This window comes from Furipterus horrens, unplaced genomic scaffold (genome assembly GCF_987537825.1).
Source record: "Furipterus horrens unplaced genomic scaffold, mFurHor1.1.pri manual_scaffold_3, whole genome shotgun sequence".
In the NCBI taxonomy this organism is placed as follows: domain Eukaryota; kingdom Metazoa; phylum Chordata; class Mammalia; order Chiroptera; family Furipteridae; genus Furipterus; species Furipterus horrens.
Genome location: NW_028327173.1, coordinates 87,971,237 through 87,998,208, shown reverse-complemented (window position 1 = coordinate 87,998,208; position 26,972 = coordinate 87,971,237). Strand labels below are relative to the sequence as shown.

General features: G+C 37.7%; 1 protein-coding gene and 1 non-coding gene across 11 annotated transcripts in view; both read right to left on the bottom strand.

Moving 5' to 3' along the window:
- Positions 1–26,972, bottom strand: part of FARS2 (phenylalanyl-tRNA synthetase 2, mitochondrial) — a 582,942-nt gene that overhangs the window by 314,144 nt on the left and 241,826 nt on the right. The window lies entirely within an intron of this gene.
- On the bottom strand, positions 20,413–20,539 carry LOC150015463 (small nucleolar RNA SNORA25). The gene has a single exon (XR_016510341.1). It is a non-coding gene; the product is annotated as a small nucleolar RNA SNORA25 (small nucleolar RNA).

The following is a 26,972-nucleotide window of genomic DNA, read 5'->3' as shown; positions in this document are numbered from 1 at the left end:
TCTGGGGATATTTTATCAAATGCCTTGTGGATATCCAGATATACAATGTATTATGTGGTCTCTATCTGCTCTTAGATATATTTAGGTACTAAGCTCAGTGGAAAGGGAGAAAGGAGGGGAGGGAGGGAGGAGTTTTCAGCCAAGTCTTGGCAGCGCTATGGCCCTAACAACCCAGTCATAGCTGCCCAGGCATCCCCAGTCTCAAGGAAGTAGTTAATAACCATAACCTCCTTTTCACCCAGAACTTCATCTTCTCTACATCAGGGAATGATAATCTAATGGCTCATATACTCCATTTACCAGAGGCTTATGTATTGCTGGATTAAAAACCTAACAGTTCATTATCAGAAAGAGAACAAATTATATGCAAAACCTGAAATTAACTTTTAAAAAAATTCTGCCTCAAACAGTGAAAGCATTAAATACAGCCCTTGGCAATATCTTTTTCACCATGTGCTTGAGATGCTATACTAAAGCGGCACTAAACTGGGTCTCAGAAGATTTCTCCCTAGAGCTTCCAGTAGACACTCTGTGTCCCTGGTCATGTCACTTATCTTCCAGAATTTTACTCACTTTATTTGTAGCTAGGGAGAGCTAGCTGCCCGAGGAGTCCCCCAGCTACAGGCCCTCTTCAATTTTACACAAACCATTATTTGCCCTTATTCAGCCTAGTCCCTTTAGGTTTAGGAACTAAGGCCTAAGGTGTGTGTGTGCATGTGTATATGTGTGTGGCATGTGCAGGTGTGCATGAGTCTGTGCCTTTGTGTGCACATGTGCCTTGGGTTGGTGTATGCTTGCTTACTACTATGGGGAGGTGGAGGAGCCACACACAGATATGAGAGCCCACGCTACTGGTAGCTAAGTCTCTCAACTGTCCTTCCCTTCTCCCTTCCTCAGGAGCAGAGGGCTGTACTAGAACAGGGCGCATCAAGGTGGCTAGCTGATATCTTGACCTCAGACTGGTATACTCAGGTGAGACTGTGCAGGTTTAACTGCTTTAAGGTTGTCAGCCTTTGAAATTAAGCTATAAGATAGTCAATACTGTTAGTTCAAACCAGAATGCTTTCAAAAAAATATCTTGGCATTTTATATATACTATATCACCTGAACTGGGTCATTGCACAGGGCTTTGGCAATTGTTTTATTATACAGAGATTTGAGTTATCATAGCATTTGTTATAAGAGGCTATAGCTTTTATAGATGCAAAAGTAGAAGTTAGGAATCAGAAAGGTGAACAAAATTTAAAAGATTAACAACCACATATTAGAAATGGCTTTATCCTGCTGGGAGACAAAACTAGATGAATATCTAGAGACCTTCCTGTTCATGGGTTTTCAAGGAGAGACTGCCCAGTGGTAACAGACAGAATACTAGAGGAAAGCAGAATTCAATCCCTAGTTCAGACTCCTAAAACATATTCCATGCTCTCCATGCTGTGGTATCTACTGGAACAGAAGATAACAGACTTTGAATAGGATGAGTAAAATATAACTATGCCAACAAAAAAGAGCAGACAAACTTAACAAAATTTGTAGGCAACAAACTAAATACAGTAGCTGCAATAAGGATGTTGGAACAAATGAATCAAAAGTGAAAAGATCTGCATTGAAAGAAGCAAACATACCCCAGAAGCCCAGTCTTCTTTAATGTGGGTACAAGGCTTAAGCGAATAGGTACAGGAAATGCAGATTCACAGGTTAAGTATGACAGAATCCCCCGAAGCCACCATTTTACTATATGACAAATAATTTTAAGTACTTGTATATATTAAAATAAACATGAATATCTGATGGCAGCAATAATTTGTATATTTTATAGTAAAGGAAACACCAGAGACCAGAGACTTCTAAAAATATTTGCATGTGCAACGAGGATTTACTCACTTGGTGGTCCTGAGCAGCCTCTCCACGGCTGAGATGGGCAGTCCTGAGGAGCATGGCCACACGGCCACCAGCAGTAAATGATCAACCACCTGGCCATTCACAGTCACTCAGAACAGGTCATGAGACAGCCTAAACTAGCACCAATTTAGGGGATTAGGTGGGAAGGCTATCCCGGATGAATTAATTTACTCACCACCAAAACCAGCCATTTTAGCAGTGATGGTGGTTGTTTTCCACTTGCAAGTTGGGACTCCTCAGTCAACGTGAGAGAACTATGGAGGTGTGAACACTTCCATCCTGCCTAGGCTTCTGGGTATTTATTCTACTTAGCATTGGTAGCACAGGTTTAGATTAAGAGATGACAGGTCCAGCCAGGGGCTAGGAAACAGAAGGCTCAAGTTCTTCTCATGCTTCAGTTAATAATTATTAGAACACTTATCAACTCCGACCCTAGGCTTCCTGTTTCTTAAAATGGAAAGGCTATTCCCTGCTTATTCCCAAAATAGGCCTGGATCAGAAAGTAAGAAAATAATTTGTAAAAGTACCATTCAAGTGAAAGATATATTATCATCTAGAAAATTATTTCTATCTCTAACATCCTCGAATTTTATTACAATAGGAAAAAGCTACCAGTGGACAGACAGGTTAAATAAAATCTGCTCGCAGAACAGACTAATGAAATTATCTGAGGCCTCTGTTGCTGCCACAATGATCTGTGTTCTTGCAATATATTCTACACACATTTTTTTCATGTTTTTCTTTTTCTTTTTTCTTTGCATTTTCTTTAATGCAGTATAATTAACAAATAAAAATTGTATATATTTAAGGTGTACAACATGATGTTTGATGTACATGTACATTGTAAAATGATCAGCACAATAAAGCTAATTAACATCTATCACCTCATATAGTTACTATTTTCTTTTTGTGTGCATGTGGTGAAAAGACTTAAGATATACCTTCTTAGCAAATTTCAAGTGTGCAATATAATATTTCAACTATAGTCATCATGCTGTGCATCAGATTCCCTAAAGTTATTCATCTTATAACTGAAACTTTGTACCCCTTCACCACCATCTTCCCACTTTACACTCCCGTCAGCCCCTGGCAACTGTCATTACTACTCTCTGCTTCTATGAGTTTGACTATTTTAAATTCTACATATACATGAAAACGGGAAGTATTTGTCTTCTTGTGTATGGCCTATTTTACTTAACATGTCTTCAAGGTTCATTCATGTCATTCTAAATGTCAGGATTTATTTCTTTTTAATGCTGAATATTATTTCAATGTATATACACATATTTTCTTTTATCAATTCATTTGGGCATGGACATTCAGGCTGTTTCCATATTTGAGCTATCATGAATAATGCTACAATGAACACGGGAGTATAGGGAGTCTCTCTGAGATACTTCAGATATATACTCAAAAGTAAGATTGCTAGATCATACGGTAGTATTATTTTTAATTTTTTGAGGAACCACCATACTGCTTTCCATAATGGTTGAACCAATTTACATTCCTACCAACAATGCATGTGTACAAGGGTTTCCTCTGCATCCTTGCCAACATTTTTTTTTCTTTAATAATAGCTATTTCTGACAAGCATGAGGTGGGATCTAACTGTGGTTTTGATTTGCATTTCCCTGATGATTAGTGATGTTGAGAGCATATACCTGATGGCCACTGTATGTCTTTCTTTGAGAGATGTCTATTCAGGTCCTTGGACCATTTTAAAAATTGGGTTGTTTGTTTTCCTTGCCATTGAATTATATGAGCTCTTTATATACTTTGGACATCTCCCCTTATCAGTTATGTGATTTGCAAATATTTTCTCCCACTCCCTATGTTGCCTTTACATTTTATTGATTGTTTCCTTTGATGTGCAGAAGCTTTTTATTTTTATGTAGCTCCACTTGCCTATTTTTTCTTTTGTTGTGTGCACTTTTGGTATCATATCCAAAGAAATCATTGCCAACACCAATGTCAAGAAGCTTTTCCCCTGTGTTTTCTCTTAATAGTTTTATGGTTTGGGGTCTTATGATTAAGTCTGTAATCCATTTTGAGTTGGTTTATGTACATGGTGTCTCAAGAAGTATGCTCTAGGTGGGTACTGGAAATACTAGAGGGGACACTTTGCAAAGTATATAATTGTCTACCCACTATGCTGTATACCTGAAACTAATATAAAAGAATATTGAATGTAAACTGTAATTGAAAAAATAAAGTAAAAGAAGCATGTAGTTACTTTATTTTGGTATGAAAGATATTTCATGAATGAAATGCTTTCCTAACTTCACATTAATTCCTGGCACAACTGAAGGCTTGGTTATTGGGAGGCTGACGTGGTAAGTATAAATTTGGCAACAGGGGGATAATCCACAGCTAGGACTGGTTTCTTGTTTGCTGCTCTAAAAAGTGGTGATATCAGCCATTAGGGATGCAAGTTTCTAGGGGTATCTAACTGCTGTCCTACCAAAGCAGTAAGATATTTGCTTGTGCTGATTATCTGCATTTACTACTATGTTAAAAAACACTGATGCCCACATCATAAACAGATCCTCTATCTTTTTGTGCCTGGGTAGATAGGGTTAAAATGCAAGTGACAAAGATAATCTACTTTAGTTTGCAAATTTAAAAAACTGAGTCTTCTACCAAATCACTGTAAACAAGAGCAACAGAATAATAATCCTAAGGAACACTGACAGAAGAAAAACCACCTATGTATATATAATTCAATATTTCCTAAAGCTTTAGATGCCCTCTCATGAATTAGGAGTTCAGAATTCTTAACTCATACATGCATGCAAGGTATATGAATTACAAACCATGAAGCTTTGCTTATTTATGCTGGTTTGTGATACCACCTCCTTGGCATTATTTAAATGCAGTGTTTTGTACATAAATATGAAAACTCTAAAAATAAGACTAATACAAAGAAAATAAGAACAGTACATCTGGTTAAACATGGTCCCACATATAAACATGTATGTTGAATATAAGCATTAATCTTTTATGCTATAAACAAATATTTGTAGACAGTTCATCCAAACATTAACACTGCTTTTCCTTGTGCACAAAATTTTGTATGTGACATAAACTGCACTTGTGCTCCTTTTACTTAACAAAGTTGTGTGTATGTGTGGGTTCTTATTTCTTCCACCCAAATAAAGAAGCAGATTGACATCACAAGGCTGCTTTTTTGCTTAGGCAGAATACTGGGCAAACAAATATTTATTCTGGGTTAGTCAGCTGTGACACCTAAGGGGATTCATGACATGCTATGTCTGGTGTCTGCTTAGCTTTTACAAGATAATTGCACCTTGGACCACCTAGAACACTGCATTAAATCGAGAGACTTGATTTTAAATTTTTAAAAACATGGCATGGGCAGAATTTAATCAGTCATGCCTCCATAAAATTAAGGGAGATATAAATAAATGGGCAATAGAAAGGTGCAATAAAACCAGAATTAATCTAGCTGTGATTAATTCAGGATCAAATTAAGACCAATAGTGCCAGCTGTATCAGATCCATTCTTCAGTGTTATTTCTCCTGCTCCTTTTTGTTATCCCTTTCTTCCTCCTTCTCACTCCCCTTTGCTCTCACCCCTAGGGCACATTCCTTGGTGGATAAACCTGCAGGAGAGTTAATTGTCACATACATGGATTTAATCACATTGTCCATCACATTTGGGGGCCCTGCCTTTAGCGATCCGTGACTAATTGTTGTGGTAATTTTTCAATCATTAACAGCAGCGCATATGCTACAGACAAATCCCAAGGTGCCTACTAAATCCCAGTGACAAGGGGCACAGGCACCAGAAGGGCCGGCACACGCCTTGCCAAGGCTCCCATCCCCAATCCTATTAGTCATGCATCATCATGAATATACATCCGTTCCAAGGTTGTCAGACTGACAAGAGGTCAGAGAGGCCTGAGTATGCTTTATAACAGAGCTTTGTTTTCAATCTATTCTTTGAAAAGGAAGAGGAAGAGGAAAGAAAAGGAAATTAAAACTCCACGTAGGACAACTAGCTGAGAGGCTATTCTAAATTCCACTTGTTTCTCATTCATTTTCAGGCAGGCTTCTGAGCTAAGGCAAGTGCCCTTTCTTTGAGTTTCAGCAATATTAGCGATCTCCATGACAACCACCAGTGCTCATCTGCTGCATTACACTGCAGCTTCCCGGGGCTCAATTCTCAAGTCGCCCTGGTGTTAGACAGGACACGCCATGTGCACTGGTGGGACGAGACCTTGCCTTGGGGAATCCTCCAGCTGACTGAAGCCTTGCTCTAATCACCACATAATATGAGTGAACAAGATCACACAAAATATGATCTGCCTGCACAGATTCCAGAAATGCTATTTATTTTTTATTTTCCTTTTTTAAGGGTCTTTGTTGGTTAAAGAAAAAAAAGAGCCACTAGATTAACTATCTTACAAAAAGGATTAATTTTAAAATAGGCCTTACAGTGTTGTGGGTATGTGATTTATTTAAAGCATACATCTCATATACCTTGCATAAAGGAACTACTCTGAGGAAATTAAAATTCCTGGGTTTTCTCTTCGGTTCTGCTTAAATGAAGAAATATCTGGGATATTGGTCAGAGTAGGGAAAGCAAAAGGATTCCTGGGTTATTACTGAAATTCTGACTCTTCTATGAAGTCTTAGGAAATTCTCTCTTATAGCCAGTTTCCCCAAGATTAAAATAAGATCCACTTATTTCAGACACTTCGCACTGGATAACTGAACAAGGTCTCAGCAAAACTTAATTAATATGTGCAATTCATTTTTAGGTCCTCAAATGAAAGATGTTTGGTGTATGCTCCACTGTTATGAAATGAGGGGCCGAGTGCCCCCTACTGCTGCTTCTAGGTCAGTATCTCAGTGTCTGAAATCTCACCACAGTATTCACTCACTGTTACCAAGTATTCTTATGCTCTGGCTTAGATGGCATTTACTGAAAAGTGAGAGCAGGGAGAAAGGTGCAAGGAAAGAGGAAGAGAAAACAGAAAACAATAGACTAGGTAGGTGCTATAATAGAATATCCTTGTATGAAGATGATTCAAATGTACCTAAGGTTTTTTTACAAAAGAGTAAGAAAGGTCTCAGAAAATTAAGAGTGCTCAATTTTTACATCATGAACAAAACTTAAAAAGATTTTTTAAAAAGGAGTCTCTTTCTGCTCACATTCTTCTAGGATAAGAGGGGGAAAACCGGATTCAAATAGGATCTTACTGATTGCTCTGTTTTCTAGAAGACGCGAGTGAAAAAGAAAGCCCCTTTTTCTTAGAATTTTTCACATTCATAGCACTAGTTAGTTCCCGACTTCATTTATGAGTTTATTTGGAACAAACCCATACCCCTACTCTAAAACAGAAGAAACCCACTTTTGAGTCTATATGTACTTAGTAATCATAACACAAAAAAATTATGCAGCAAAGAAAAAGAAACTATTTGAACATCACTCTTATCATTTTCATTATGTAAATGATGACCTTAAACAACATTTAAACAACTCCAAATACAAGTTCAGCTTAGAATTGAAATAGAACAGTATATTGAAGAAATTCTGCTTCCTTATTAAAAATTAACTTCTTTTGAAAAGGTGTTGATGATAATAATAGTAATAATAACAATATACTAAATAATAACATATTAAAGTCTAACATTCATTAAACTTTGTGTCAGAAACTATTCTAATTGCTCCATGTGCAACATTCTTTAATTTTTATAACTTTCAAAGTCAGTATCAATATTATTCTCATTTTTAAGTGGAGGAGAATGACAAAGAGAGAAAATAAGTATCTTGTGGAAGGTCACATCACTGATAAGTGACAAAACCAGAATTCAAATCCAGGCCATCTAAATCTTAAACTCATCGAGTTAACCACTAAACAATGTTAACCATTAAGAACACTGAGTAGAATCAAATTCTGAGGAGACTGGACTCAAAAAAGCTGTTGATCATGGAATCCAGGTCCTGAAAGAAAACCAAAATAATGAAAACTCCCTAGCTTATAAATTTCCTCCTCCAAACCCAAACCTTAAATTTTTAGAAGCAAAGACCACATATTTATCCATCACCTTTAAGTTTTGCATGCAACATTATCAGTTTACCCTTGAAGTGAGTGTCACTGAGAAACCCAGCGGTAATAAGGAACACAAGGACCATGTTCAGAATATGCTGCATGCCCAAATCCAGAGCTGGCAGATGGTCTGTGATTTGCTGCAGCAGCAATTAACAGGGAGCTCCCAGATTCTGACATAATGGAGTGGGCAGAAGGGGCTTTCTCAGGCCTGAGCAGTGGTCTAAGGAGAACAACAAGAGGTTACCCAGTGGCAAGATTAGCCACTTGTCACCTCTGCCACTGAGTCTTCTCAGCTGATGCCAGGAGGGACACAGAACAGAGGGGTATGCAGTGAGCATGGGGCTCAGACAGGGAGGAGGAGCGGTTCTGCTGTGAGCTGGTACAGCAGATGGGGCTGAGGGAGCACAGCTCTGCACTGGAAGGAAGCACAGTGGGCTGTGCGGTGGTAATGGGGAAGGTGGGAAAACAACAGGGTGGGCAGCTGACCATGGGGCTGCTGCTAAGTGCCCTCAAGAAACAGAGGAAGCAGCAATGGCTAGAGACAGTTCTGTCAAGACATGTGTGTAAGTCTCTGGTCCTTTCAAGGACCCAAATCCCATAAGACTTAAAATAACTAGAATCCAACAAACTGAAATTGTCAGAAAGACATACCTCCAAATTTTTCCTGTCACACAATAACTAGATATGGGGGTTACGGGACACCAAGTCAATTACAAATCTATAGTTGTATCTACAGATACAAGTTCCAGATATAGAAATCAATAACTTCCATTATTTGGAAAGGAATATGAACTACACAAGTATATCTCCCACACACTACCCTATAAAGACAGATCAAATTACCTTTTCATTCTTAAGAACAGGAATTGTTTGAATAAGAATAGGAACTGACTGGTCCTGGCTGCTGTGGCTCAGTGGATTGAGCGTAGGCCTGCGAACCAAGTGTTGCTGGTTCGCTTCCCAGTCAGGGCACATGACTAGGTTGCAAGTCAGGTCCCCAGTTGGGGCCGCAAGTGAGAGGCAACCACACAATGATGTTTCTCTCCCTCTCTTTCTCCTTTCCACTCTCTCTACAAATAAAATAAACAAACAAATAAAGTGTTAAAAGAAAAAAGAGTAGGAACTGACTGCAGCATTCTTTTCTTGTGGAAGGTGTTAGGACATAAAATGGTTTACAAATTATGCAGGGAATCTGGAACCTAACCATAGACACAGGAAAAAGATGAAAGCTCAACAATGCTATTCAAAATGACATTAATTTTATAAATGAAATGGCCCCCTTTGAAATAGACTTAAAGATTTCTGGTCATACCATATTTTAGAAAATTAGTATTCTTCCTATAATATTATAGACCACCCTTATGTAGTTCTCTCTAAATATGAAATACTTGATAAGAATATAAAAAGGAATTCAGTCATTATAATAAAATACAACATTACTACCACAAAAATTCTTTCAATACATGGCTAAATTTTTTCATTATAAGCCAGGGGATGGGGGGATCTAGTTGTCATGCTCTAAATATTAAGATAACTTTGGTACTACATATGTCCAATATTTCACAGTTTAAGGACATTATTTTGCAATGTATTGCAAGATGAGAAATACCACTTAGAAAATCATCAACTTTGATGTTGCTGACGCTAAGGGTTTCCACTACATTGCAGCTCTGAAGAGTTTATCTTGATGTGTGTAACATATCACCAGAAACCTTGGGTTGAGAATATCACAGACTTTCTATAGAAGATGGAGCCCAGGTCCCTTCCAGTTGTGATGGTTAGTGACTATGTTTTAACTACTGGCTTCAGTCTCTCAATAAGGAAAATGGATGACAAACATTATACCCGTATGTATTCTAGTTAATAGAATTCTGAAGTAAATCACATTATTAAGAAAACAATGTTTTGAAAAATGGCTTATCATTCCCTTCTGATAACTTTCTTAAGGCAATGACACTTATTAGCATCAAAGGGCATATCTACAGCCATAGAACTGTAAAATGGTAAAGGCATAGGGAATCCTAGAAATAATTTCATAGGGCAACCCCATTTATTTTACTAATTAGGACACAGAAAAGTCTAAAGAAATCTACTAATAACAATAATACTACTAACATTATTATCATTTTCAAATTAACAGTCAGCAAAATGTAATTGTATGCCAAAAACTATTCTAAGTGTTTTCATATAGAATCTTCTTTAATCTTTTGAAAAACCCTAATAGATAAACATTAGTATTATCATCCCCATTTTACCAAATAAGAAAACTGAGGCACAATGAGGTTATATAATGTGTCTAAGTTTATCCTGATGGCAAGGGCAGGGCAAAATTAGGACCTAGAAATTTCCCATAGCCTGCTCTTAAACCTGTGAAACTGTACTTTTCAAATAAATTGACCAAGTTCTTAGAGTTAAATTCACAGAATTAACTAAGGTAACACTGACTGTATGTTTCAGGATTACCCCTGGACAAAATGCCCATATTTTTAAGACCTTCTCTATGCCAGTATTAGAGGTACTAAAAGGATCAAGACACCACTCTCTGAATGAGGAACTAAGATAAAAGCCATCCAAGGATGAGAGTCCAGAAAAAGATGCAGACAGTAAGTACCCGCAGTATGGACACTAACTCCAAACTGAGAAGCACACTCTAAAAAACAGACAGAATCTTTGGAAGTAGGACTGCCCGTGAACATCTGGGCCTCAAGAGCCACCACAGTTATAAAGCAACTCATCTGAGGGCAATCAGGTGGGTGTGTGTAGGCAGGAAGAACAAAAAAGTGAAACTAATATTTATTTGATAGCTACTATCTTATATACAATGAAGGCACTTTTTTTCTTCTGGTATCCTATCTCATTGGAAGAGCCCAGAATACCATGTGAATATTCACAGCCTCCTAAAACAAAATTTTATGGTAATTCTCACACTCATTATCTTACAATGAGAAAACCTAGCCATGAGATGGTGATTTGCTAGATGCCTCTATGAGGGAAAAAGAAGCTACTGAAAAAAAATTAGATTGCTCAACTACACTACATAACATGTGGGGAAAAAATTAAGACTGTTAATATCAGAAACATACATTTCAGATGATCTAGCAAAGGAGACTATAGTTCACTGAAAAGTATTTTAGTAACATTTCAGACCTATTTCCTCATAAATAAATGCTATTAGCTCTCAAGCAGCAGGAACGGTTTCAAGCACTCACACATATTACAATGAAAAACTCTTGAGCAGCGATCATGAAGACATTCTCAGAAATGGAATGGCACCTGAATAAGGGCTTCTGAAGCTTCAATGGTAATTCTTCAACTGCAGTAATATGTTTTTACTTCAAGCTTAAAATTTCCATTTAAGGATTAGTTAATAATGGGTGACTACCTGTGGAAAGAATCATTATTAAATTCAAAAACCTTACGTTACACACAGAAACATCTTGTTTAATTTAAACAAATTTCTTAAAATGTACACTTTCACAATGAATAAATTAGTAAGCGACTATTCAACTTATAAAAGAATTCACTACCTGTATCTCATTTTCTTTTTCTAAAACTTTTACTTGTATTCAATATCTGTTACAAGAACTGAGGACTATGTTCCCCTTACCATTCCAGCCAAGAAGGTCACTGGCCTTGTTGGTAGAGAAAGAAGGCATTTCAGCATATGACTGAGGTGTCCAAGTCCTCATGGGCAGCAGGAACCCAGAGAGGAGCCAGCAAGAGCTAGTGCTCCTTGGAAAGTGGCTAACAACTCCCTGCACAGAATCACTAGGCTGCTGCTTCAGGCTGAAGAACTCGGACACCCAGCACACAGCCTGAATGTGAATCTTGGAGGGACCTGCATTTGTATCAAGCTCCCCAGATTTGAGAATCGCTGTACTAAGGGATAAGTTGCTTTGTCAGCAGGCCTGAGAAAAAGTTCTCGCTAGCTGTCATTCGGTCTATTATGAAGACTCACATCCACTGCACTGATCTAAGGCAGAATAAACAACACCTCTGAAGAGGTATATACATAATATACCACCTCACTTTCTTCCACCAAACATTTATAGATTATGTTTTCAGAGTTAAGACTGGGGGTACAGAGTTGAGTAAACACAGTTCTTACTTTTAAGGAGCTCAAAATCTAGTGGGGGAAATAGAAAAGAAAGTCAGAAACCATAGAAGTATGGAAATAGCACTGGAAATGTACACAAAGCATTTTAGAAATACAGCTGACCCCTGAACAATGTGGGAGTTAGGGGGACTGACTCTCATGCAGTCAAAAATCCATGCATTACTTTTGAGCCCCCCAGAAAACATAAACAGTTGATTAACATGTAGTTTGTCCATTATATGTATCATATATAATATAATCTTACAATAAAGTAAGCTGTAGAAAAGAAAATGTTATTAAGAAAATCATAAAGAGAAAATACATTTACAGTACTAAATATACTTACTGAAAAAAAGTTGGCCTATAAGTGGACCTACACAGTTCAAACCCATATTGTTCAAGAGTCAACTATACAAAGAAAGGCCCCATGTTGACCTGCAATGGGAACAGGAATGGAAATGGAGGGGGGCAAATAGAGAATTTGTGAAGATTGGCAAATGAACGTTAAAGGGAAGCAGGGTTAAGGTTAAATCTTTAAGGATGAGCAGAAATTAAAGGGAGAAAGTGGAAAGGCGAAGGGGACTATGGGCAGAAGGTAGAGCATTGTAAAGTTACAGAGGCAAAGAGAGAAGTAGCAATCAGATACCTAGACATTATCTACCACCTTTGAAAGGAAAGAACTAAACAGGAGTAAGTGTAAGAAAGAAGCAGGTACATCCTGCTAAGGGCTACTTACCACAGGGTTACTGAGATGCTAAAAATAAGGATCATATTGATTCATCTACCTGGGAAGAATCTGGACAGAGGTCAATAGTTTTTTGTTTTTTGTTTTTTGTTTTTAATATGGCTATGAAATGGTCTATACAGCATTTGGGTTTAAAATTGAAAAACATAAAAATGCTAATGATGTTTACACTAAAAAACTTCCAATATGAGAGGAAAAAGGTATTCTCATAGTGCTTGTCGAATAATTTCCAATAAATACAAAGACTAAATGATTAGTTTTCGGGGGAGCACTCACACTGAAATAGCTATAGAAGTTACCATTAAACTGAGAATCAGAGGTGTGCCCATCTGTGCCAAGTTAATGGGAGCAAAATACATTAACAGAAAGGCTTACCAGGGGTCTTTAAAAAGTCATACGTAAGAAGAGGAAATCAATTGGAGATGTAGCCTAAAGCTCATACAGTAGCCCTGCTACAGACGCAGCGTGCTGAGCTGGTTTGGTTTGGGTTAGAAGTCAATGAGCAAAATTCTAAATGAGCTATAATCTGCAGATGAGACTGAAAGGTTACCCAGACTAAGTTAACTTTAAATGAGTGGTAGTTAACATTGAAAAAATAAAATACTCCCCTCTACCCCCATAACAATCACCTTTCTAATTCTACTGTCATAATTGTTTTCATTGCTGCCACTTTTTCAACTGTCAGAGGCTTAACCTGAGAGAGTCAATGAAGATGAACATATATTCAATTTCTATCCTAACACAACTAAATAAAAGTAAGTACTTAAAATCCAGATTCCCCTCTCCCTCTTTTTGCTTTTAAATAAACAGATTTGAGAGACGCTTAGGGTTATAATTGTATTGTCAGAAGATATCCCAAAAATCTATTCCATTTAAGAGGGCTATATTTAAAATCCTACAAGGAAAGGAAAATTTACTCACTAAATTAAAAAGTTCTTCATCCTCTTAGTCACTCAGTTCAGTCTTACCAACCTCCCTATGACAGAGCTCTCATTATATCTAACCTATAGCCCTCATACTGCAGTTTGCATGATTCCTCTATTTGTACCTTCAAAGACTCTAGAAAAGACACATCACCTTTATAAACAGATGGCCGTTTTGTCATTTTTGTTTGTTCAGGATAAATAATTCAAACTCACTATTAAATCATTGATCTCTCTGAAACAAAGTAGTGTTTTTTGTTTTGCTTTTTGGGGGTTATTTTTTAAATCTATAAAAGAAGTACTTACATCTGACGTGGGGTTGCTGTGTATTTTGAAAACTTCTGAGCATTGTAAAAAGCTAAATAATAATAGTACTGCTGCTGATTTCAAAGTTACTTCAAAATAACACATACTATCCCAGTATTTTAAGAACTTATAAATTGGAGAGGAAAACAGATATCTAAGTAGGTTAAGAAAAAGTTAAACAGTAGTAAAAAATCAATGACAATAAAATAAGATGTGTGGGGGGAGTAGCTGAAACAGAAAAGAAACAAAGTGACAACGCTATCTGATACGTACAGCAAAGCCTGACAGAAGAGACTCTTCCTACCCCAATGTATTGTCAATAATGAAGAAGATTTGGGGTAAGCTGGAAGACAGTCCAGGACTCCCAATGACTCTACCAGACTGCCCTGATGGACATGAAGACATGGACTTGAGAAACGGTCAAGGTCATGACTATCAGTCTGTGGGAGTGAGGGACCTGCACATATGGTGGAACCAGCTGCTGCCAACCCAGTTGTTCTGCTGAGTCAAAGCCCATTTCTCAAGCTCAATAGGGGGCAGCATAAGAAATTATTTCTATCTCATTCCAAATGGAATCCTTACCTTTTAAGAGGGCTATCTTGTTTGTATTCTCAGAATCAATGCATAGCAGGTGCTCAATAAATGTTGCTGAATAAATTAATAAACTGATTAATAAAGTAAGAAATGAACAAATACACAATCACTAAAATTAGACTCCAAAAGACATATACAGCCTGGTTTACTATCACATGCTTTCACAGAAAGATGGAGAAAAGCCACCAGATGTACATTCTTAAGGTCAGAGACTGAATCTTGGACCACTCCACAGTGCTGGGCATGAGTTCCCTGCACCTTACAAACCCTCCTTTAACTCAGTATAACTGCATTACCTATTAAAACTTGATTAAAGACTTTTCTATTCCCCTCCTTTAACAAGGGCTTTATCAATTTGATACTACTGGGGAGGGGAAAGAGTAAATCAGTAATGTAAACAGAGAGAAAAATAAAAGCAATCTAGTGTTAAAATATGCTGTTAAGGGCATGAAGAATCAGTAAAGCAGTTTTATGCACAGAAGAAACAGAAAAAATGGCACATGTGATGTGCCTTAATCCAGCATTTTTTTTAGAAAACAAATCTGCTCATAAATAGCACATACCTAAACAACCATACTTTGCTAATGCTGTTTATGTATTTATGCCACAGGCAAAAGAAATGAATCTACAGATAATCTGTATTATTAAAATGTTATCACATCCATTATTGCTGTAAATTTTTCCTATGATATTTTGAGCAGAGACATAATAACATAACTATGCTCTTTTATTTTTCCTTACAAAGGCAAGCAACAAAATAAATCCTCTAAACTCAAGAAAGGAATTCCTCTGTTAGTTTTCTTATAGATGACAGGAAAATCAGCTCAACACAATGGATGTAAGCAGGCCCACACCAAGATATGTAATGTGAAGTCTCAGAACACAGAGACAAAAAGGAAAGAGGTCCCTAAAATGTCCAAGAAATCTACAAAAACTTCTAGAACCAATGAACAAGGTTGGCAAGGTAATAGAATACAAAAACAATATATAAAAACCAATCGCATTTTTTATTTACTAACAATGAATAACCTGGAAATTAAAAAAGCAATTCCATTCACGATATTATCAAGAAGAATAAAATCCATAAAAATAAATTTCATAAAATAAGTATAACATTGTACACTCAATACTATAAAAACAATGCTGAGAAAAATTTTAAATTATCAAACCAGAGGTCTACAATGTATGGCCCATAGCCCAGCTTCCTGGTTTTGCAGATAAAATGTTTTTGGAACATAGTCTCAGCTTACTTACTATCCACAGTACTTTCCCCTTACAATGGCAGAGTTAAGTATAACATAGACTGAGTAGGTCACCAGAATAAAATATTTACTATCAGGCCCTTTAAGAAAAAGTTTGACAATCTCTGATCTAAATAAATGGAAAGACATTACATGTTAATGCAACACTACTGTTAAAATGGCAATTTTCCTCAAAATGATCTTCAGATTAAATGCAATTCCTATAAAAATCCCAACAGACTTTCTTTGTAAAATTGACAAACGGATTCAAAAATTTATATTGACATACTGACAAAGGAGCTAGCACAGCCAATTCTGAAAGAAAGAAAAATGTTTGAGAACTCACACTACCAAATTTCAAATACACTATAAAGCTATAATAATCAAGGTTGTATATGTATTTTCAACAGATACCAAGGCAATTTAATGAGGAAAAAATAGTCATTCCAACAAAAGCTCGGGGACAAATGGATATCCACATTCAAAGAGATTAATTTAAAATAATTCCTTATATCATGCACAAAATTTAAATCAAGTGGATCGTATACCTAAATGCAAGAAATAAAATAATAAATATCTAGGAGAAAATAAGAGATCTTCATGAATTGGGTAGCTGAAAAGTTTTTAATATACACCAAAGGCATGATCCACAAAAGAAAACAAGATTGATAAGCTGATTTCATCAAAATTAAAAACTATTTTACTTTAAAAGTGATCATTAAAAAAATAAAGATAAGTCACACAAAAGAAGAAAATATATGCAAATTATCTTAAATAAATAAAAAAGATATTATAGTTACATTATATAGAGTTTCAGACTTCCAGTATAGATGGAGGCACAGGTAAACACACTATGCCTCCTCACACAAGCACAAAAAGATTTACAACTAACCTCAAAACACATAACACCCAGAACTGCCAGAAAATTGAACCGTATGGAAGTCCAACAACCAAGGATTTAAAGAAGCCACATTCATCCAGGTGAGTAGGAGGGGTGGAGAGTCAGAGTCAGGGCGCAAAGGCGAGAAGATGCAGTGCATTGCAGAGAGGCAGTGGCAGCCAGCAGAATGGGCATCCCACATTCACGTGTGATCAATAAAAATTGGGAGGGATACCTTGGGAGTGAGTGATCCCAGCCCCAAGCCAGACCACACAGCCCAGGGTTCTAGCACAAGGAAGATAAAGCCCCATAAGCTCTGGGTGGCAGAAGAAACTGCCATTTTCCCAGGAGAGTCCGTTTAAGGGCCTGAAAGGACTTGGAACATATGCTAACCCAACCATTCTGGCATTCACTACTAGGGCAACAGCTGGAAGGGTGCCAATGACATATAGAAAGTGGGTGAAGTGACTGCAAATGAGGCAAGTGCTGAGAAAACCTGCAGAAGCTAAGCAGCAGCACTGTCCCTTCTCTCGGCCCTCCCTCCACACAGAGCCACAAAGCGATGAAGCATGTTTCCCCACCCTGGTGAATGCCTAAGGTTCCACCCCTTACAATATAACAGGTGCACTATACAGGGAGTCAAAGCAGCTCTACCGAATACACAGAAACAAACACAGAGAAGCTGTCAAATTGAGGAGACAATGAAATATGGCTCAAATGAAAGAACAGAACAAAACCTCAGAAAAAGAACTAAGCAAAAAGGAGATAGCCAACCTATCAGATGCAGAGTTCAAAACACTGGTGATCAGGATGCTCAGAGAACTCATTGAGTACAGCAACAACATAAAGGAAGGAATGAAGGTTATATCAAGTGAAATAAAGAAAAATCCACAGAAAACCAACAGTGAAAAGAAGGAAGCCAGGGTTCAAATAAACAATTTGGAGCATAAGAAAGACATAAACATTCAATCAGAATAAAAATAAGAAACAAAAATTTTAAAAAACAAGAAAAGTATAAGAAGACTCTGGGACATCTCCAAATGCACTAACACCTGAATCATAGGGGTGCCAGAATGAGAAGAGAAAGACAATGAAATGGAAAATTTGTATGAAAAAATAATGAAAGAAAACTTCCATAACCTGGTGAAGGAAATAGACATACAAGTCCAGGAAGTACTGAGTCCCAAACAAGTTGGACACAAAGAGGACCACAGCAAGACACACTGTAATTAAAATGGCAAAGGCTAAAGATAAAAAGAGAATCTTTAAAGGAGTTCATCATCACCAAGCCATTATTACATGAAATGTTTAAGTGACTTATTTTAGAAAAAGGAGATTAAAACTATGAACATTGATATAAAAACAAACTCAGAACTATCAAAAATTGAATCTGAAAAACAAAACTAAGCAAACAACAAGAACAGGAACACAGTCAGAGATATGAAGATCATCTGGAGGGTTATCAGCTGGGAGGGGGAAGGGGAAGAATGAGGGAAAAGGTACAGGGGTTAAGAAACAACACTGGGGAACAATTTTTAACATAATTCCTATTGAGTTCACTTTTTCAGCTGTTTTAGACTTAAAGGCATGCTGATTTCAAAACTGCAGTTAGTGTCATTCTATCATGTCAAGTTTTTTTCTGCACAGCTTATCTTTAAAAAAAATTTATTTATTTGTTTGTTAGTTTATTTATTTACTTATTTTTAGAGAGAGGGCAAAGGAGAAAGAGAGGGAGAGAAACTTCACTGTGTGGTTGCCTCTCACTCGCGCCCCCAACTGGGGACCTGACGTGCAACCTAGTCATGTGCCCTGACTGAGAATCGAATCAGCGACACTTGGTTCGCAGACCGATGCTCAATCCACTTAGCCACAGAAGCCAGGGTTTGCAGCTTATCTTAATGCGACCACTCTAGGCTGGATGGAGCCTCAATGGAGGGAAGCACTAGTGCTCTCCTATTGGCTGAGAGCAAACCTCCTTCAAGTGGGGAGGGGTGGGGGACGACCTTGGAGACCAGGGACAGGTTCATACTTGTCTAAGTTTTCAGTTACACATGAGACAGTGTGGTGAGAGGTTGTGTGCTGCTCTATATTGTGAATCGTATTCCGAAGCGTAGTCCGAGTTCTTATCTGTATACAAGGAATTAGCAGAATTAATATTTTTATTTACATACGTACATATTTCCTTTCCTTCAGATCATATCTGCCTCTGCTATTTCTCATTATAAGTGCCTAAACAACCCTGATTCACTGTTATATCTGTGGCAGTTTCACCATTCCCAGTCAAAAGACAAACACCAGCACATTTGTCAGGCAAGCCTATTTTGCATATTTTAAAGTAAAACTTGGTGATCAATATAAGTCTTGGGTCTCTCACAAGGTGTGCAAGCAGTGTGTTGAGAGTTTACAGATGTGGATGAAGGGAACACGTGATAAATTGCCATTTGGTATACCTATGGTTCGGCGAGAGCCCAGAGATCATTCAAGTGACTGTTACTTTTGTATAGTGAAAACGTCAGGATAGAACAAGAAAAGTAAATGTAAAATAGAGTATCCTAGTCTACCATCAGATATATGCCCAGTGCCTCATTCAGCTGAAATCCCAGTGCCACTTTTCATTGAACGAACCTCTTTCGAAAAACAGAAGTATGGTGAAGAACTAAGTGACAGCAACAATGAAGATTTTGAAATTGAAGATGATTCAGTTCGTAAGGGATTTGATCAGCATGAGTTGAATGATTTGGCACAAGATTTGGGACTATCCAAAGAGGCTTCAGAACTCCTAGCATCAAGACTGCACGAGAAAAACTTGCTTGAAAAAGGAGCGAAAGTATCCCACTTTTGACCAAGAGAAAGTGCATTTCTGCAGTACTTTCGAAGTGATGGTGGCTTTGTGTATTGCCATAGCATACATGGTTTAATGGAGGAATTGGGAATTACAATCTATGATGCAACTGAATGGTGACTGTTCATCGACAGCTCAAAGCGGACCTTGAAGTATGTCCTCCTGCACAATTGCAATTTATTTGGTGCAGTCCCAATTGGCCATTCAGTTTGTTTTCATGAAAAATATGAAGCAATAAAGAGAGTCACTGATCTGTTGCAATATCACAAGCACAATTGGATCAACTGTGTTGACCTTAAAATGGTCTGCTTCCTTCTTGGTCAGCAACACGAATACACCAAGTATCCCTGTTTTCTGTGTATGTAGGACAGCAGAGCTCAGAAGCATTGGGTGGACTCGAACTGGCCTCCAAGATCTGACCTCAAACCTGGTGATTCAAACATTCTACATGAGCCACTTGTCGACAGAAAGAACATTCTATTCCCACCTCTGCACATAAAACTGGGTCTCATGAAGCAATTTATTAAAGCTTTGCCAACTGAAGGAGACTGTTTCAAGTATCTCATTTTGACATTTCCTAGCCTGTCGTTTGAAAAGATAAAATACCTTAATATGTATGTTTGGTAACAGAACTTTACTACTTGCACACAATTTGACTTACAGTAATGATAGCCTTTATATGAAAAAAAAAAAAAACTCTAAATAAACAGTATATTCAGGTAATTTTTTCTTTTTTTCTTCTTTTGTAGAACAATTATTTTATTTACTTTCCCACACACCAATCACTGATATGAGTAGTTTAATCTTATAGCTCCTCAGGAAAACATAGTACTATTGAGTGTCTATTACATCCTATGGAGAACTTCCATCTCAGGTCACAGCATTAAGAGCTCCTGGTTTTGGTCCCATAAACTCTCTTTGAAATGACCTCTAGTTTTTTCTTTATTTTCCTTTGTCTGTACATTTTGTATGATTTTTGGGACAAAGGGATGGTATCCTTTACCTTAAAAAGTTGACGTGATAGAGAAAAACTCGGGTCATTTTTGGATTCAGATGCCAAAAGTTAGTCAAAAACAAGTGTCAGATGTAACTCAACGGAAATTGTGTTCCCTAGTGGTAGGCACAAAAGAGACAGGGGGATGTTAAAAATAGTACAGGAAATGGAGAAGCTAAAGAACTTAATATGCATGACCCATGAACATAAACTAAGGTGGGGGGTTGATGGAGGGAAGAGGGTTACCCAGTGGAGAGGGGAAAGGGGGAAAAATTGGAACAAGTCTAATAACAAAATTAATAAAATATACTTTAAAAAGGAATTTTACAACTAAATAATAAGACAACTGAATTAAAAATAGGCAAGACATTTGAATAACATTTCACCAGAGAAGAAATACAAATGGCTAATAAACACATTTAAAGATGCTAAACATCATTATTCATGAGAAAAATACAAATTAAACCTATAATGAAATTCTTCTATACACCCACTGAAATAACTGTTATTAAAAAGGCAGACAAGTACAAGGTATTGGTGAGGATGAAAACAAAAAGTAAAATGCTGGTATATTGCTGTTGGGGATGTAAAATTGTACAGTCGCTTTGGAAAACAGTTAGGCAGTGTCTTCAAAAGTTAATCATAAATTTACATACAACCCAGCAATTCTACTCCTAGGTATCTACCAAAGAGAAATGAAATCATTTCATTACAAACTTGTGAGTGGAAGTTCATAGCAGCATTATTCATAATAGCCCCAAACTGAAAATAATATAAATACCTATCAACTAGTGAATGGATAAACAAAATATATACAATACTATTAAACAAAAGCAAGGAACTACAGTGACATGCTAATAGTATGAACTGCAAAACATGTGTGCTGAGTGAAAGAAGCCACATGCAAAGGAACACTTATTTACGATGTCTAGAAAAGAAAGACTTATAGAGCCAGAAAGTACAACAGTGGTTGGCTAGGGCTAGAGGCGTAAGATTGATAATGTTTGCAGAATTAATAAATTTACTAAACAATGCTTGATTTCATATTTACAGTGGGTAACTTTTGTTATGCAAATTATTTCACAATGATACTTTAAAAAATATGAAGTCCCAAAGAGAAAAAATGGTCACAAACATATGATCAGAAATTATAATGTTTTCAAAATTCTAAACAGGAACAGTGAAATCTATTAAACAATATTCAACACCTAAAAGTAAATTATTTTCCCCATTAAAAAATGGACAAATGTGAGCCAAGTGTCGCTGGTTCGATTCCCAGTCAGGGCACATGACTAGGTAGAACGTCACGTCCCTAGTTGGGGGCGCAAGTGAGAGGCAACCACATATTGATGTTTCTCTCCCTCTCTCCTTTCCCCTCTCTCTAAAAATAAATAAGTAAAAACAAACAAATAAATAAATTAAAAAAAAAATGGACAAAGGACCTGAATAGACACTTCTCCAAAGAGGATATACAAATGGCCAATATACATATTAAAAGATGCTCAACATCACTAATCATCAGAGAAATGCAAAGTAAAACCACAATGAGATATCATCTCACACCTGTTAGAATGGCTGTCATCAATAAATCAACAAATAACATGTGCTGGCGAGGATGTGGAGAAAAGGGGAACCCTTTTGCACTGTTGGTGGGAATGCAGACTGGTGCAGCCACTGTGGAAAGCAGTATGGAGTTACCTTAAAAAATTAAATATTGATCCACCTTTTGACACAGCAATCCCATTTCTGGAAGTAAATCTGAAGGAACCCAAAACAATAATTTGAAAGAACATAAGCACCCCTGTGTTCACTGCAGTGTTATTTACAATCGCCAAATATGGAAGCAGTCCATGTACATCAGTAGATGAGTGGTTAAAACAACTATGGGACATTTACACAATGGCCTACTACTCAGCCATTAAAAAGAAGAAGACAAAGAAGAAAAAGAAGAAGATTTTATACCCTTTGCAACAGTATAGATGGACCTGGAGAACATTATGCTAAGTGAAATAAGCCAGTCAGAGAAAGACAAATACCATATGATTTCACTCATATGTGGAATCTAATGAACAAACTGAACTAACAAGCAAAATACAGACAGACTCACACAGAGAGAGCAGGATAATAACTAAGAAGCAGGGAGGGTAAAGGGTGGAAATATTAAGCAAAGAAGAAAAAGAACTCATGGACATTTACAACAGTGTGGTGACTGTGGTGGAGCAGGGGGTTATACAAGGAGACTAAATGGTAATGGAAAAATATACAATAAAAAAGAAAATGGTTTTTGTAAAAATGTTATACTCTAAAGAGATTACTATACATAATAGAAGGACAGAGTAAATGACTTTCAGACATGCAAGAATTCGGGGAAATTGCTTCCAATGTATGCTTTCTCAGAAAGACATTGGAGGATAAAGTTCATCAAAACAAGATAGTATACAAACACACACACGCACATACACACAACTGAAGCCCGGTGTGGTATGTATGGTGGAATGGCACTCAGCGTTCATATCCACTTCTATGTATCTTTCTGTATGGCAGAAGCTGTAAAGCTAAACCACTATACTTCCTGGCCCTCCTTGCTACTGAGTTCTTTAAGTAAATTAAGTTCCTCCAACTAGACACACTCCAATAAGATCTGGAATATGGAACTGGAGGCCATCCTTCTGCAGCCTGGACTTTCTTTGCTAGTCTGCATGGCAGAGGAACTACTGGGTTTTTCTGTTAAGCGGATAGTGCCTAGTTGCCATCACCTATATGGGTATCAAGAGTCACTGACTTCAACAGGTTCGATTCTTTTACTATAGCTTCAGTAGAAGGTTCTTGAAGTGAGCAATCCCAGTGGTGGCCTCTGGAATCCTTCACACCATAATGTGGCAGAGGATGCAATGCCTTTGACAGGTCAGGGCAGCTGTGTGGTTCTGGGACATTCCTAGGGGCTCAGCCTCAAGCTCACTCCTCCAGCACTTCCAATAATTAGAAAGGCACCTAATCTCTATTTTAAATCCCTTTTTGTTTAAAATAGCTGGTATAGGTTTTCTCTCCTCCCACTGAACCCCTAAGTAATATGATACACAGGAAGACACAGGAAACAGCATAACCCATACAATCGAGAGGTGATGGGCATGTCCAAGAGTATGGCAAAGAGAGATAGCAAGATAACTGCCTAGTGCCAAGTGTAAAAATCAACCTGCCCAGACGACTCTAAGAAAGACATCCCCAAAAGAAGAAATGGAAGAAAAACAGATGTATGTGAATATATTAAGAGTAGGTTCTGACTATTTTAAGAATATGCTGTTGAATTAGGGAGGAGTAAGCAAACAAAAAAAACTAAATAAGAAGCTTTATAGGATAGAGAAGGTAATCATAGTTTACTAAATATTTCACCTGTAGATAAATAACATTTATAATAAATAGTCACAATAACCCAATGCAGATTACTAACCTATCCCAAATTATACTCTAACTGTACATAAGTTAGGAGATGAGAAGGGCACCTCTTTTAATGTTAGGGTGAAGAAGAAATGGCTAAATCCTCATATTTCATGTTGCATAGTTAAAAGAGAATGTTTTAAATGGAAAGATATCAAGAAGCAGCAATATGAGCATGGTACTTAGGGATACAGAGTTATGTCCAAGGATCAGCTCTAAGAGTTGAAACTAGCTGCCTCCAGGAAGAAGGAAGTGGGAATGTGGAGAAGAGGAGTCAAGGAAAGGCACATGGCGGGGTTGCTGGGGTTTGTACTAAAACCTGTAGAACCATTTGACTCCTTAAATTATGAGGTGAATAAACTTTAATGAAAAGAATTTTCAAAAAAAAAAAAAAAGAAAGAAAGAAAGAATAAGGAAAGAAAAGGAAGTGGCATGTATGCTCCTATCATTTGGAGGCCAAGGCACTCTGGGTACAGACGGATGTCCCTTTACTCTGGGCACACCAGCATGGGCAGCACACACCTGGGAGCTTTTCCCACTCTTGTCTAGAAAGCTGGCTGGGTCACTGTAATCCAGGGGCTCAAAAGAGGGGAAAAACACAAATCTGTTTTAATAAAATTATACAGGTCTCAGGTACACAACTAGACAATACTTCACCTGTAACAAAAAACACAAATAAAATTGTAGCTAAAGTAATAGAAGATCAGATACTAAAGCAACATTTCAGTATACCGGGGTTCAAATACAACAATCATATATTGGTTTTCTGAGATAAATAAAATACCTGAAATAAGTCTGAGGTAATCACAAACAACTGTCTCTGCCTTAAACAGTTGCAAAAATACCAACATTTTGACCTGAAGGTAAAATAGGTCGCCTAAATTCAAATTTGCTTCTAAAGTATTCCAACAGTCATGAGTTCCAGAAATATATAAAACTATTTTGTTTTTCTTTTAAATAGTGTGGGTATAAGAAACAGACCCATGGACCGCTCAGCCAGTCACACTTCCCTCCTTGCTGTCCACATGGACAATAGTCCACCAGTTCTGTTAAACATGATGTGTGGTGAGTTAACGCAAAAGTTTACAAAGCAACACATCCAACTGAAATATTGCACTTAGTCAAATTAATATATTTCATTCCTTAATTTTTAACCTCAGACATCTAAGAACAAACGAAGAATAAAAACTACCACCAGCACCTCTGATAAGTCATCTTCAGGGTACAGCTGTACCATTTATACAAGTATGGCCCCTCTCACCACAACAAATAAATTTGCACTTGCCTGACTGAAATTTCATTCTTACTGCAATCAAATTGCTACCAGCATGTTGTGAACACTATAAATCTGCCCGTGTTGATTCTTGAAATGAAAAATATCAAGGGAAATAAATAATCCTTTACTCCCTGCCATTCTTACGAATAAGAAACAACAGACATGTTGACTAGCTCTAAGAAACAATAAAACTGTCCTCACTGAGCAGGCTTCTGGGTGAAAGGGCCGACCTCAGCAATATCCATGAGTACTGGTTGGGTTACATAACTATCCAGGGCTCATGGATCTGGTCTCTTTGTGAAAAACAAGATCCTGACTTTTTGCTACTAATAATTCATTATTATTAGCAGTTATTTGGGATAGAGGGGAAATCCAGATCTTCTCTAGTTCTTTCCATTTGTGAATCCATGTGCCAGTTTAGACTACGGAGGGTCTGGCAGGCTAAGGAGCTGCAGAATGCTCCCCTTCCTAGAGAGCAGTGCTCCATGGCCCTGGGCAGGAAGGCCAGCTTTACCAGCCAGGTTTCTTGCATTCCTAGCCAAGGCAGGGAGTCAGGTGTTTAGCCCAAACCCCTTTCCTGCCAAGCCAAGACTGCATAACCAGCCGGGGGACAGCCCTCACTCTAAATGATTACAAAGGACTAAGCCTAGACAGACCCTGAAGAGCAGAAGGCAGAGTCAGGAGCCAAAAGGAAGGGAGCAAGGGGCATTGGAGGCAGGAGAAGACACATAAGCTGTGCCCTGGAGCTGATTGTGGCCTGTACAGGAGAGTGATGGGCAAAGGACCCACAACAGCCATGGGGAGCCATGCCGGAGTGATACATGTCCCATCTCCACCTTAAGTCAGGGACATGGCTGATGTCAAAGCAAACCCCTTCTTTTTCAGGAGCCTTTTCAGCAAACAAAGCATAATTTGTATAACAGATCTGAGTGTGAAACGTACAAAACACTTCTAAATTAAAGGAGAGAGCTGGAAGCTTTTCAAAATTATAATGCTCTTTTACTGATCAATTTCTGATCTCTGAGCTACATCCCCCAATTTTTAGCCGTGGATGAGACAACGACTTATGGGTTATTTTTTCTTTGACTCAGTTTCCCCTCAGAGAAACAGGAATGAAAACCATATGCCTATTTCCACCTCTCAAATTCAACGACCCAATAATTCAATTCTGTTTATTTCAGGTTATTAAATATTTACTGAGCCAGGATCCAGGTGCTTCAGAGGATTAAATAAATAAATAAAACAAAGGCCTTGCTCTCAAGGAGCTCAGATCTACATTAAAAAGATGCTTAAGTAATCATACCAAAAGGTAAACTATGAAAAATATCACAGAAGAACATGGCAACAGTCTACTCAACAACTTCTGTGGCTCTGGTCTGTGCTGGCATTGTGTTAAGCAGTGGTCAAGTGTCCTGTGAAAGGAGTCAAGCAGGCTATGACAGCACTGCCATTCCACAGCATGCCTGTCTGTGGGGGTGACACTGTCTAGCAGAGATGGTGAGACTGTGCTGTGAGCTAAGCAAACTGCACAGTGGCCTAGAGATGAAAGAGCAGGCACCTTGAGTGCTAGGGGACACTGAGTGCCCACATGCCCACTGCCCAGGGCACATGTAGGTAAAGGTGAGGAGGGTGGTTCAAAGCCTTGCGGGAAGAGCAGG